Genomic DNA, 12,127 nt, shown 5'->3' with positions numbered 1-12,127 from the left:
GTCCTATTCTCAGGAGAGTTCACAGTTGTCACGTGCTTGGAGCTCAGGGGATCTGCCTGGAGCCTGTACCACAGCTTTGCCTCACGTAATGAATTCACGTTGTCTACACCCAATACCTGGAGCCACGGCTGCTACATCATTTTGCCATCTGGAGCCACTGTCAGATTTATAGAGCCCTCAGGAACAGAAACCTCCGCCTATCAGTATCCCGGAGGGCCCACAGACACTTCACCACACTTGCAGAGAGGGCTGCAGGCTCACAAACGCAGCCCAGCAGTGCAACTGTGACCCAGCACTCAAGCCCGTGCAGCATTCCTCACCACTAGAAATAGGTAGTTTGGCATGGTGGGGGATGCCAAGGTGAGAAACTAAGGTGATTTCTGCTTGGGTCCTGGGGCCAGTCCCTGCTTTTACCTCTCTCCACTACTGATGTGGATGCATGCCAGCACTGGACCTAAGGGCACCCCCCTATCATGTTCCTTCTCCCTCACCAGAACGGTTGAAATATCCCAGACCAAAAAAATCAACAAAGACACATCTGAGTTAAAACTACATACTACAGATCAAATGGAGCTGCAAAACACTCCATCCAACAGCTACAGAATTCATATTCTTATCAGCCCATGGAACATTATACTGGATAGATTATAAGCTAGAACAAAAAATAGGCCTCAACAAATGCAGAGAACTGGCCTAGAAGAGGAGCAACCAGGACAGAATTTGGTGCCCCAACCGGGACTAGAACCTGGAGTACAGTGCTGCAGGCGGAGGATTAGCCTATTGAGCCGTGGCGCCAGCCCAAATTCTTAAAAATCAAAATCATATCATATGAAAGAGGAAATTTAGAATTACACAAATACCTGGAAGCTTAACAACTTGCTCTTAAATTACCATTGAGTCAAAGATTAACTCAAGAGGGAAATTTAAAAATTTCTTGAAACAAATGATAATGCAAGCACAATATACCAAAACATATGGGACACAGCACAAGTAGTATTAAGAAGGAAATTTAGGGATGGGCATTGTGGTGCAGGTTGTATCACAGTGCCAGGTTAAGTCCTGGCTACATCCCCTCTCATCTAGCTTCCTGCTGTGATGCCTGATGATGTTCAAGTGCTCGGGGTCCCTGCTACCTACAAAGGAGACCAGGATGGAGTTCTGGCTGCTGGCTTCAGTCTGACCCAATCCTGGCTGTGAGGGCATTTGGGGAGTAAATCAGCACACGAAGATCTTGATATCTCCTCCACACCTCTGTTACTCTGCCTTTCAAGCAGATTAAAATACCTTTTTTTTTTTTAAAGGACATTTATAAGGCTGGCGCCGTGGCTCACTAGGCTAACCCTCTGCCTGCGGCGCTGGCACCCTAGGTTCTAGTCCCAGTTGGGGTGCCAGTTCTGTCCTGGTTGCTCCTTTTCCAGTCCAGCTCTCTGCTGTGGTCCAGGAAGGCAGTGGAGGATGGCCCAAGTCCTTGGGCCCTGCACCTGCACGGGAGACCAGAAGGAAGCACCTGGCTCCTGGTGCAGCATGCCGGCCGTAGCAGTCATTTGAGGGGTGAACCAACAGAAAAGGAAGACCTTTCTCTCTCTATCTCTCTCTCTCTCTCTCGCTGTCAAACTGCCTGTCAAATAAATAAATAAATAAGCAATGCAACTCAAGGAACTAGAAAAACAAACGCAAAATTCATAGAAGGAGTTAAATAATAAAGATTGGATCAGAAACAAAACAGATATTAAAAAATACAAAATATCAATGAAATAAAGAGGTCTTTTTTGAAAGGATAAGCAAAATTGGCAAACTTTTAGGCAGGCTAAGCAAGAAAAATTTTAAAGTAAAAAAAATTCTTCATTTTTCATCTAGTAAAATGAGTTTCTCAAACTTGAATTTTTTTCCTAGTAATGCTCACCAATAAATTCCAAAGTCCATTACGGAGCATACAGTTCTTTTGAATTAGCAAAGGCCAAAAAAAAAATTTTTTTTTTGACAGGCAGAGTGACAGTGAGAGAGAGAGACAGAGAGAAAGGTCTTCCTTTGCCGTTGGTTCACCCTCCAATGGCCGCCGGGGCCGGCGCGCTGCGGCCGGCACACAGCGCTGATCCGATGGCAGGAGCCAGGTACTTATCCTGGTCTCCCATGGGGTGCAGGGCCCAAGCACTCGGGCCATCCTCCACTGCACTCCCTGGCCACAGCAGAGAGCTGGCCTGGAAGAGGGGCAAGCGGGACAGAATCCGGTGCCCCGACCGGGACTAGAACCCGGTGTGCCGGCGCCGCAAGGCGGAGGATTTAGCCTAGTGAGCTGCGGCACTGGTTGAAAGGCCAAAAATTTTTAAAAATCTCCGAGCACTCCCATCTCTTGCCTCCCAATAGCTGCAGGACAAGAAACACCTGTCTGCATCATGAAACCAGTTGAAAGAACTGGATGTGGTAAGCTACACAACTACAAACATGAACAAGAGGTTCAATATGGCCAACATAAACATTAAGGTGAATGTTTATAACTTCTAGCACCTCACTCTCTTTCTGTGATTGTTAATCTATTCTTTGGAGTGTGACTTGCATAATGAAATCTTACACGACACCAGCAGATCAAACATTATTGCTTTATCCTGTGAAAATAGGCTCAGGACTCTAAAAAGTTCTGTAATCCTGAAACATTGAGTTTTTTTTTAAAGATTTATTTATTTATTTATTTGAAAGTCAGAGTCACACAGCGAGAGAGAGGTCTTCCATCCGATGGTTCACTCCCCAATTGGCTGCAACGGCCAGAGCTGCGCTCATCCAAAGCCAGGAGCCAGAAGCTTCTTCCAGGTCTCCCACGTGGTGGCAGGGGCCCAGGCACTTGGGCCATCTTCTGCTGCCTTCCAAGGCCATTATCAGGGAGCTGGATCAGAAGTGGAGCAGCTGGGACAGAAACCAGTGCCCATATGGGATGTCAGAGCTGCAGGTGGTAGCTTAACCTGCTGCACCACAGTGCTGGCCCCAAAACTGAAAACTATAACAACAACAACAACAATAAAAATAACCCACTAGGATTCAACAGCATTGTAAAATGACAGAAGAATTACTAGACTTGGGTCTGGAGCTTGGGTCGGAGCACAAGTTGTGACTGAGCAGAAGTGGAACTGTTGCCTCTAGCATCCATTCCGGAATCTGGGGAGCTGGGCTTGAGAATAAGTGAAACCCCAAGTAAGTCTTGGGGTCTCACTGGGAAGCATGCTTGCACCCTGCAGCCTTCAATGGGAATGATCGTGGACAGAAGTGCCTGCCCCAGCACAGAAGGGCAGACTGACTGCAGCTAGGTGTAGCTTTCAGGGCAGTCACAGACCACGTACAGTGAAGACAGAAGTCTGCTATCCATCACCTGCAAGACCAGGATAGGTTCTACTGCTTTTCTGGGAATGCCACCTCCGGCACTGAACAGCCAAGAGGAATGAGAAGTGGCAGCCAATGGGAAAAGGGTAACAGCAAGAAGACAAGTAGAACTGCAGAACATCTGCAATGTTATACGAGAGCTGTGGGACAGATGATCTATTCCGAAAGCTACAGAACCAGAAAGTAAAGTGCTTATTTTTTTTTTAAAGATTTATTTGAAAGAGTTACAGAGAGAGGTAGAGACAGAGAGAGGTCTTCCATCCACTGGCTCACTCACCAGATGGCCACAATGGCCGGAGCTCTGCCGATTCGAAGCCAGGAGCCAGGAGCTTCTTCCGGGTCTCCCACGTGGGTGCAGGGGCCCAAGGGCTTTAACGTGCTGTGCCACAGCGCCGGCCCCAAAGTGCTCTACTTAAAAATGAAAGCAGGGGCCGGCACTGTGGCACAGCGGGTTAATGCCTTGGTCTGAAGCGCCAGCATCCCATATGGGCGCCAGTTCTAGTCCCGGCTGCTCCTCTTCCAATCCAGCTCTCTGCTACGGCCTGGGAAAGCAGTAGAAGACAGCCCAAGTGCTTGGGCCCCTGCACCCATGTGGGAGACCTGGAAGAAGCTTCTGGCTCCTGGTTTCAGATCGGCACAGCTCCGGCCATTGCAGCCAACTGGGGAGTGAACCATCGGATGGAAGACCTCTCTCTCTTTCTCCCTTTCTCTGTGCCTCTGCTCTCTCTGTAACTCTGACTTTCAAATGAATAAATAAATCTTTTAATAAAAAAGGCACTCTTTTAAACAAAAATGAAAGCAGAACATTTTCTATAAAGCAGCATCTGGAGATAATGAACAGACTGCTATGTAGCATCCCCTGCTGGTTTACCAGTAGCATCTTGAAATTGGTAAGAAAGAGGCCCACCCAGAAGTTAATTTCTGTCTTTTACTATGCAGTTCTAAGCTCCTGACAAGGCCTGTAGCCTAGCATAAAGGGCACTTTGCCCTTGCTAGTCAGATCCACCATAGGCATGCTCCTACTAGAGCAGCACTCTGATCACAGTGTCTTAGAGACACGCTGGCAAGCCTTGTGATTTGCTCAGGGCTGCTCTGTGCACGCCACAACTATCAATTTGATTTTTTTATCAACTGATGACTTCTGACTTGATTTCTTTTCTTAGCCTTAGCCTAGCAAATGTGGCTCACAGGACTGATAGTGGATATGTCTAAAACTCAAATTGGTCATATAAATAACAGGGTGCTCTGAAGTTTTGGGCTTGATTTTGTTGAACACTGACAGGATTACCATGTGAGTAGTTTTGTTCTCCAGTCAACAAAAAGAGAAACTTGTTTGAGGTCCCCGGGCCGGGCCGTGGGACGTGGGCAGGAGACTGCCTGTGAGGCAGGGCCCTATTTGACCTTCTTGGGGTGGAGGTTGTTGGTGTGGCCACATTTCTTCTCGCGGCATTTGACAGCATGTGGCACAGGTGAGGGTAACACTTGGGGCAGATCATCTTGTCACAGTTGTACTTCTGGGGGGCTGGCGGAGGGAGGGCTCCAAGATGCCACCTCACAGGAAGAGCACCAAGCCCAGGTTGAACGCTCTGAATGTTGTAGACCGACAGACGCCGCTGGTCAGGGGGATGCCCTCCTTGTCTTGAATGCTGGCTTTGACATTCTCCATGGTGTTGCGGGGCTCGACCTTGAGGATGGTGGTCTTGCCCGTCAGGGTATTTACAAAGACCTGCGCCTCTCTCTGCGGGCCCCTCGACTGCCTCCTTCGTGTGAGCATTTTTAAACTGAAACCTGGGATTTTGTAACTTAGGGAAATTTATCTGAATTATTGTGTGTAATTTTTGGAAGGTTTAATCTGCTATTGCAGCAGTCACTGAGATGATTCCATTGTCATCATCAAGTCATATGGAAAGTTGCAGAGATTACATTGTGCTTTCAGTCTGTGCAGTGAGCAGCCCATCAGTTGATGTTTGAGCTTAACAGTGATTCACAGCAACTCCGCCTGCGGTTCAGAGCTTATAGACACTAAGCCACTTTGGGCTGTTGCCCTCACAAGTCATGGCCATAAATGTCCAGTTTCTTCTTCTGAGGAAACTAGAAGGTTGCTATTTAAGTTATTTGTGGCAGATAACTGGGTGATGACACCCCTCACATACACACACACACACACGCACACACACACAAAGGCCAATGCTTACACAGTACATGTGAGTAAACTCTGTTTCCTATAGCAATGTTACTGATTTGCAATTTGTGTTTTAATGATGGAATCCATTTTCTTTGAAATCTTTAAGTTAAACAAGAGAAAAAGCAAGTGTCTGATGAATGGTCTCACCTGTCTCCTTGATAATTCCTTCAAGAAGAATATTCTGGCAGCCAGTGCTGTGGCATAACAGGTAAAGCTTCCACCTGCAGAGCCAGCATCCCATATGGGTGCCGGTTCAAGACCCAGCTGCTCCACTTCCTATCCATCTCTCTGCTATGGCCTAGGAAAGCAGCAGAAGATAGCCCAAGTCCTTGGGCCCCTGCACCCACATGGGAGACCTGGAAGAAGCTCCTGGCTCCTGGCTTTGGATCGGCATAGCTCCGGCCATTGCAGCCAACTGGGGAGTAAACCACCAGATGGAAGACCCCTCTCTGCCTCTCTGTAACTCTGCCTTTCAAATATATAATAAAAAATTTTTCTGTAGAGATTGCCCCTCACTTTAAGACTACCACTTCTCCTTAGCTTTAGGCTTTCAAATTTTGAAATCTAAATATTTCTTCCATTGTCCTGTTGCTTAGTTTTCTCTTACTTATCAAAAATTCCTACCCTTTTCCTCCTTATGTTTCTTCTCCTTTAAATTTATTTACTTATTTATTTAATTTGAAAGGCAGACAGAGACAGAGGGAGCTCTTTCATTTGCTGATTCACTTCTCAAATGTCCAGAATGGCTGGGGATGGACCAGGCCTAAGCCCAGAGCCTGGAACCCCTCCAAATCTCCCAGGTGAGTGGCAGGGACCCAAATTCTTGAGCCATCACCTGCTGCCTCATATGGTGTGCATTAGCAGGAAGCTGGAATCTGAAGCAGATCTTGAACTTAAACACAGGCACTCCTATATGGATATAGGCATGTTTTATATATAAAATTAATTTCAAATGTAATGATATAGGTCAGAAGTAATTGGATAAAGATTAAGGGAGGGGGGCAGCATTGTGCCACAGCTGGTTAAGCCAATGCCTGTGGTGCCAGCAACTCATGAGTGCTGCTTTGAGTCACAACTGCTCCATTTCCAATCCAGTTCCTTGGTAATGTGCCTGGGAAAAAAGTCAAAGATGGCCCAAGAACTTGGGCCCCCACCACCCATGTGGGAGATCTGAATGGAGTTCCAGGCTCCTGGCCAGCGCTGCAGCTCACTAGGCTAATCCTCCACTTGCAGCACCGGCACACCGGGTTCTAGTCCCGGCTGGGGCGCCGGATTCTGTCCTGGTTGCTCCTCTTCCAGTCCAGCTCTCTGCTGTGGCCTGGGAAGGCAGTGGAGGATGGCCCAAGTCCCTGGGCCTTGCACCCACATGGGTGACCAGGAAGAAGCACCTGGCTCCTCCTGGCTTCAGATCGGTGCAGTGCGCCAGCCACGGCAGCCATTTGAGGGGTGAACCAACGGAAGGAAGACCTTTCTTTTTGTCTCACTCTCTCACTAACTCTGTCAAAAAAAAAAAAAGAAAGAAAGAAAGAAAGAAGAAAAGAAAAGAAAAGAAAAGAAAAGAAAAGAAAAGAAAAGAAAAGAAAAGAAAAGAAAAGAAAAGGAGTTCCAGGCTCCTGACTTCATCCCGGCCCTGGCCCAGCCCCAGCCATTGCAGCCATTGCGGAGTGAATCAGCGGACAGAAAATCAGTACCCCTCTCTCCTCTAACTCTGCCTTTCAAGTAAATAAATCTTTAAAAACAAACACCAATACTAATATCAGACGTCAATTCAAAGAAAATTAGAATACACAAGGATTATAAAATTACATGAAATGATGAAAGGATCAAGCCTTCAAGAAAATATAACCCTAATATGTATGCCCTGTGTATCAGAGTTTCAACATATATGAAGCAAAAGCTACTGGAAGATAAAGGAAAAACAGAAAATCTACATTTATACCTTAGAACTTTAATCTACCTCTCTCTGAAATTGACAGAATCACTAGAAGAAAATCAGCAAGAAACGAATACCAGCACTACACTACAGAATCTATTCAGCATTACAGAAAATCCACCCAACACCAGCAGAGTATGTATTCCTTTCAAGCAACATGGAACACTCACCAAAATAGATCATAAAACAAACCTCAACAAACAAACCCTTGAATTCATACAGAGTATGTTTTCTGACCATATGGAATCAAATTAGAAGTCAATAACAGATATGCAACAGAAAAATGTCATAACATTGCAAACTAACCAACATACTCTTAAACAACTCTTAAACATAGTTGAAAGAGTAAGTTTTAAGAGAAATTTAAGTGTTCATTTAACTGAATGAAAATAAAACTCAACATAAAAATGTGTAAGATGCAGCTAAAGATTAAATTTTTGGGAGATTACTGCTATTAAAATTTTCAGTTATCCAATCCTTACCTCAGAAGAAAAGGGAAAATCACATCAATAATTTAAGCTCCCACTATAAGGAATTAGAAAAGACAAAAATAAATTCAAAGTGCTAGCATTCCATATGTGTGCCAGTTTGTGTCCTGGCTGCTCCTCTTCTGATCTCTGCTTATGGCCTGGGAAAGCAGTAGAAGATGGCCCAAGTGCTTGGGCCCCTGCACCCATGTGGGAGACCAGGAATCAGCTCACTCTCTCTCTCTCTCTCTGCTTCTGCCTCTCCTTCTCTGTAACTTTTTCAAACAAATAAATAATTACCAATATCAGAAACAAAAGGAGGTATCCCTGTAGGTATGACATTAAAATAAATAAATGTGTAAATATGACAGATTTGATAAAAAGAATCAATTCTTTGCACTTGGAGAGTGAACCAGCAGTCTCTCTCCTCTCTTCCTCTCCTTACTCCCCTCCCCCTCCCAAATAAATGAAAAATTTTAATAATAAAAATTAAAGTGTGCACCACAAAGAAGGAAGATGATTCCAGTAAGACAAGGTTGGTTGAAATATTTTAAAATCCAAGAATATAACTCATTACATTAACAGACTAAAGAAAAATCACATTATATTCATTACACCAATTGATGCAAATTTCCAGTATAATTGCAAGGAAATATAGATGCTCCATAGTCTTTCCAGGTAGCAAAGTACTCCCAAAGCCATAAAAGGTCTGAAGGGGGAAAGAAACACATTTATGGTGCTGTTATCACTTTTGTGAAACAACAGGGGATTCATTTTTCTACAAAAGCTTCTTTGGGAGCCCAATAAAGAGCCTGTAGGTATGTCTTCTGAGTGAACCCTAATAAAATTCACAGAAAGCATGCAGTTTTCCAGAGAATTGCACTTGAAGCACTGCACGCTTGGATTTAAGGGGCCTTCCAATTCCTACATGGCTGCAAGTTAAAAAGTATGAGAAAACTACGTAATTGCAAACATGAGCTACCTTTTATGAAGAAAAAAATGCCAGCATGTCTTGGAAGAGATTTCAGGGAGAAGAGCCAAAGAAAATAATTTTTAGGGAACACTAAAAGGAACTGGCAGATTGTATTTTTCAAAGATAGTTGCAATAACAATTCCCATACCAAATGATCTTCTACAATACATTGTTTTTTTTATCAAGAGATGAAATCAAATTCCCCTTCCTTTGAATTTGGACTGGCGTTCAATCTCACTAATAATGAATAAAATAAGAGGGAGTGGTGCTAAATACTTCCAAAGCTGGATCAGAAAAGACCATACAGTTTCTGCCTGATTCTCCCTGAATGCTCAGTCTTGGGATGTTCATCTTGGAACAAAACCATTATTTTAAGAAGTCTAAGGCACATGCTGGTGCTTCTTGATAGTCTGACTTGAGATTTTTGTCACCCAAGTCCAAACCTCAGATCTGAGAGGGAAGGAGCCATCTTGAAAGTGTATATTGTGCAGCTGGCACTGTGGCTCAGTGGGTACACCCTGGCCTGAGGCGCTGGCATCCCATATGGGCGCTGGTTCGGGACCCGGCTGCTCCACTTCTGATCCAGCTCTCTGCTGTGGCCTGGGGAAGCAGTGGAGGATGGCCCAAGTCCTCAGACCCCTGTACTCGCATGGGAGACCAGGAAGAAGCTCCTGACTCCTGGCTTCAGATCAGCGCAGCTCTGGCTGTTGCGGCCAATTGGGGAGTGAGCCATTGGATGGAAGACCTCTCTCTCTCTCTCTCTCTCTCTGCCTCTCCTCTCTGTGTGTAACTCTTTCAAATGAATGGGTAAATCTTTGGGAAAAAAAAAAAAGTGTATATTCCAACGCTAGCTAGACTTGGCCCTAGTCATTCAAAGTATTCCAGCTGTGGCTCCAGAGAAAAACCAGCCCTGCTATGCTCTGGCTGAACTTTTGACCCACAGAATCAATGAGCATAACAAAAAAGTTGTCTTAAGTCACTATGTTTTGGGTAGTTATTACACAGTAAATCAGAGAGCTGAAATATTTCTAAAAAAAAAAAACTACTGTAAAGTTAAATAAAAAGAAACAGAACGCTTTTCAAAGGGGAACAATGGAACATTTGAATGGAACATAGATTGATGGAAAATTTCTCCAAACATATTTCATGTTTCTAACTTTGATATCTTGGAAATGTTTTACATTTAAATAAATTAAATCAGAAATTAAAATAGTGGTCCTTAAACTTTGAAAATGAATAGAAATAAATGGATTTAACCATATATCAAGTTGGTTACAACCAAGCCTCTTGACTCTACATTCTTAGTGAATGAAGTGAATTTAAGGGCAGATAGAAATACAAAGAAATCTTAAACTTCAGTTAGCATTATTAATATTGGCATTACGTTATTACAACTATTTTATACCTCTGAAAGAACACAACAATGATTGCCTTATTACAAAGTGATTTCCAGTGTAAAAAAAAATACAAAAATAAAGTTCAAAAATCATGCACCAATTGTGATGCAGCCATCCGTATCACGGTGCCCATTCAAACCCTGGCTCTTCTGCTCTGAGCAAGCCTCCTGCTGATACTCCTAGAAAGGCAGTGGAAAAAGGCCCAAGTGTTTGAGAGCCTTCCACCCAAATGAGAGACCACGTTCAAGTTCCAAGTTCCTGGTTTTGGCATGGTCCAGACCTGGCTGTTGCAGTCTCTTGAGAGCAAGCAGAAGCTAACCTGAAGATTTCTTTCTCAGTCTCTGTCTCACTCTGCCTTTCAACTGAATAATTATCTTTGGGGGAAAAAATCATGCATTGAATTTCAGTTGTCACAATCAATATGAACTCATAGTTTTTCTTTTCGTAAGTTAAAAAACTGAACTGTAACACATGTAAATGTATACCCCCATATCCCTTCACGTTACAGAACAGAATCATACGATATGTTCTTTTATAGTTTGCTTCTTTTGCCCAAAATTATGCTTTGAGGTTTATCAGTACTGTTGCTCAGTCAGGCTATCCATTTTCATTGCAGTAAGGTTGGTTTAGATGTTTATTTCTGCAGGAAAGCATAAGAAAGCTGACTATAAAACACAATACCACATCCAGGGAAATGTACCTTGCACCCACCCTCCAACAGCTAACCACTTTGCGGAAGGTCTGACTTTCCACATTTGTAGTCACCTATTTTGGTTAGAATAACTGCTTAATTGGGTTCACAGACAGTAAAACTTACCTGGTAAAATGTGCTTCAGATACACTAGATTAAGTAAAATCTAACTCTCAGTACTTCATTCTTTGGACAAACAAGTTTTCTTTAAAAATGTATTATAATACACAGTACTTAATGTATGCTCATTTAACCAAAGAACAATTTTTAACATATTATCAAGTGTTACTGTTTTCTGGGAAATGGTTCCAAATACTACTAAAGTTTCCAATTCCAGGGCCACTATTGTGATGACATACCAGGTAAAGCAGTAGCCTGCAATGCTGACATCCCATATGGGCACCAGTTCACGTCCTACTGCTCCACTTCCGATCTGGCTCCCTGCTAGTGGCCTGGGAAAGCAGAAGATGGCCCAACTGCTAATGGCCTAGGAAAGCAGCAGAAGATGTCCTAAGTGCTTGGGCCACTGCCACCCACAAGGGAAACCTTGATGAAGCTCCTGGCTTCAGCATAACCCAACCCTGGCCATTGTAGCCATCTGGGGAGTGAACCAATGAAAAGACCTCTCTCTGTCTCTTCTCCTCTCTATGTAACTCTTTCAAAAAAAGAACTCTTAAAAAAATTCACATTCCATTTAAGAAATGCTGGATTAACTGTCATATTTTGAAGATCTCACTATTTGGGAGTAGAAACATTGAAATTTCACTTGCTATTAAAGAAAAACTGAAAGATCAATCACGTAGTGATGCTATACACTGGTTACAGCTTCCCAAAGCAGGGAAATGCAATTGAAATGGATGACTGCAGTGGAAACATTGAAGTCTGATTGATGTCATCAATATAAACTGCTTTTATTACTTTTGAGAAGGTAATTTAAGTGTTGGGCTATAATTTTGCATTCATAGAATCCAGCCCACTCTTGAATATATATATATATATATATATATAATCTAAGAAAAATCAGCAAGAATTAGAAATATATTGGGACTGGATCACACTTCTTTCACTTTCATGATCTAAGGGTCAGAAGCCTAAAATCAAGGTGATAACTA

General features: G+C 43.5%; 1 pseudogene; it reads right to left on the bottom strand.

The window, feature by feature from the left end:
* Positions 1-4,633: 4,633 nt before the first annotated feature.
* On the bottom strand, positions 4,634-5,277 carry LOC149120801 (ubiquitin-ribosomal protein eL40 fusion protein pseudogene; annotated as a pseudogene).
* Between the last annotated feature and the right edge of the window lie 6,850 nt (positions 5,278-12,127).

This window comes from Oryctolagus cuniculus, chromosome 18, assembly GCF_051225735.1.
Source record: "Oryctolagus cuniculus isolate XC-2025 breed Fujian yellow rabbit chromosome 18, ASM5122573v1, whole genome shotgun sequence".
Classification (NCBI taxonomy): domain Eukaryota; kingdom Metazoa; phylum Chordata; class Mammalia; order Lagomorpha; family Leporidae; genus Oryctolagus; species Oryctolagus cuniculus.
The sequence above is the reverse complement of the archived record's forward strand: the minus strand, read 5'-3'. Positions and strand labels throughout refer to the sequence as shown.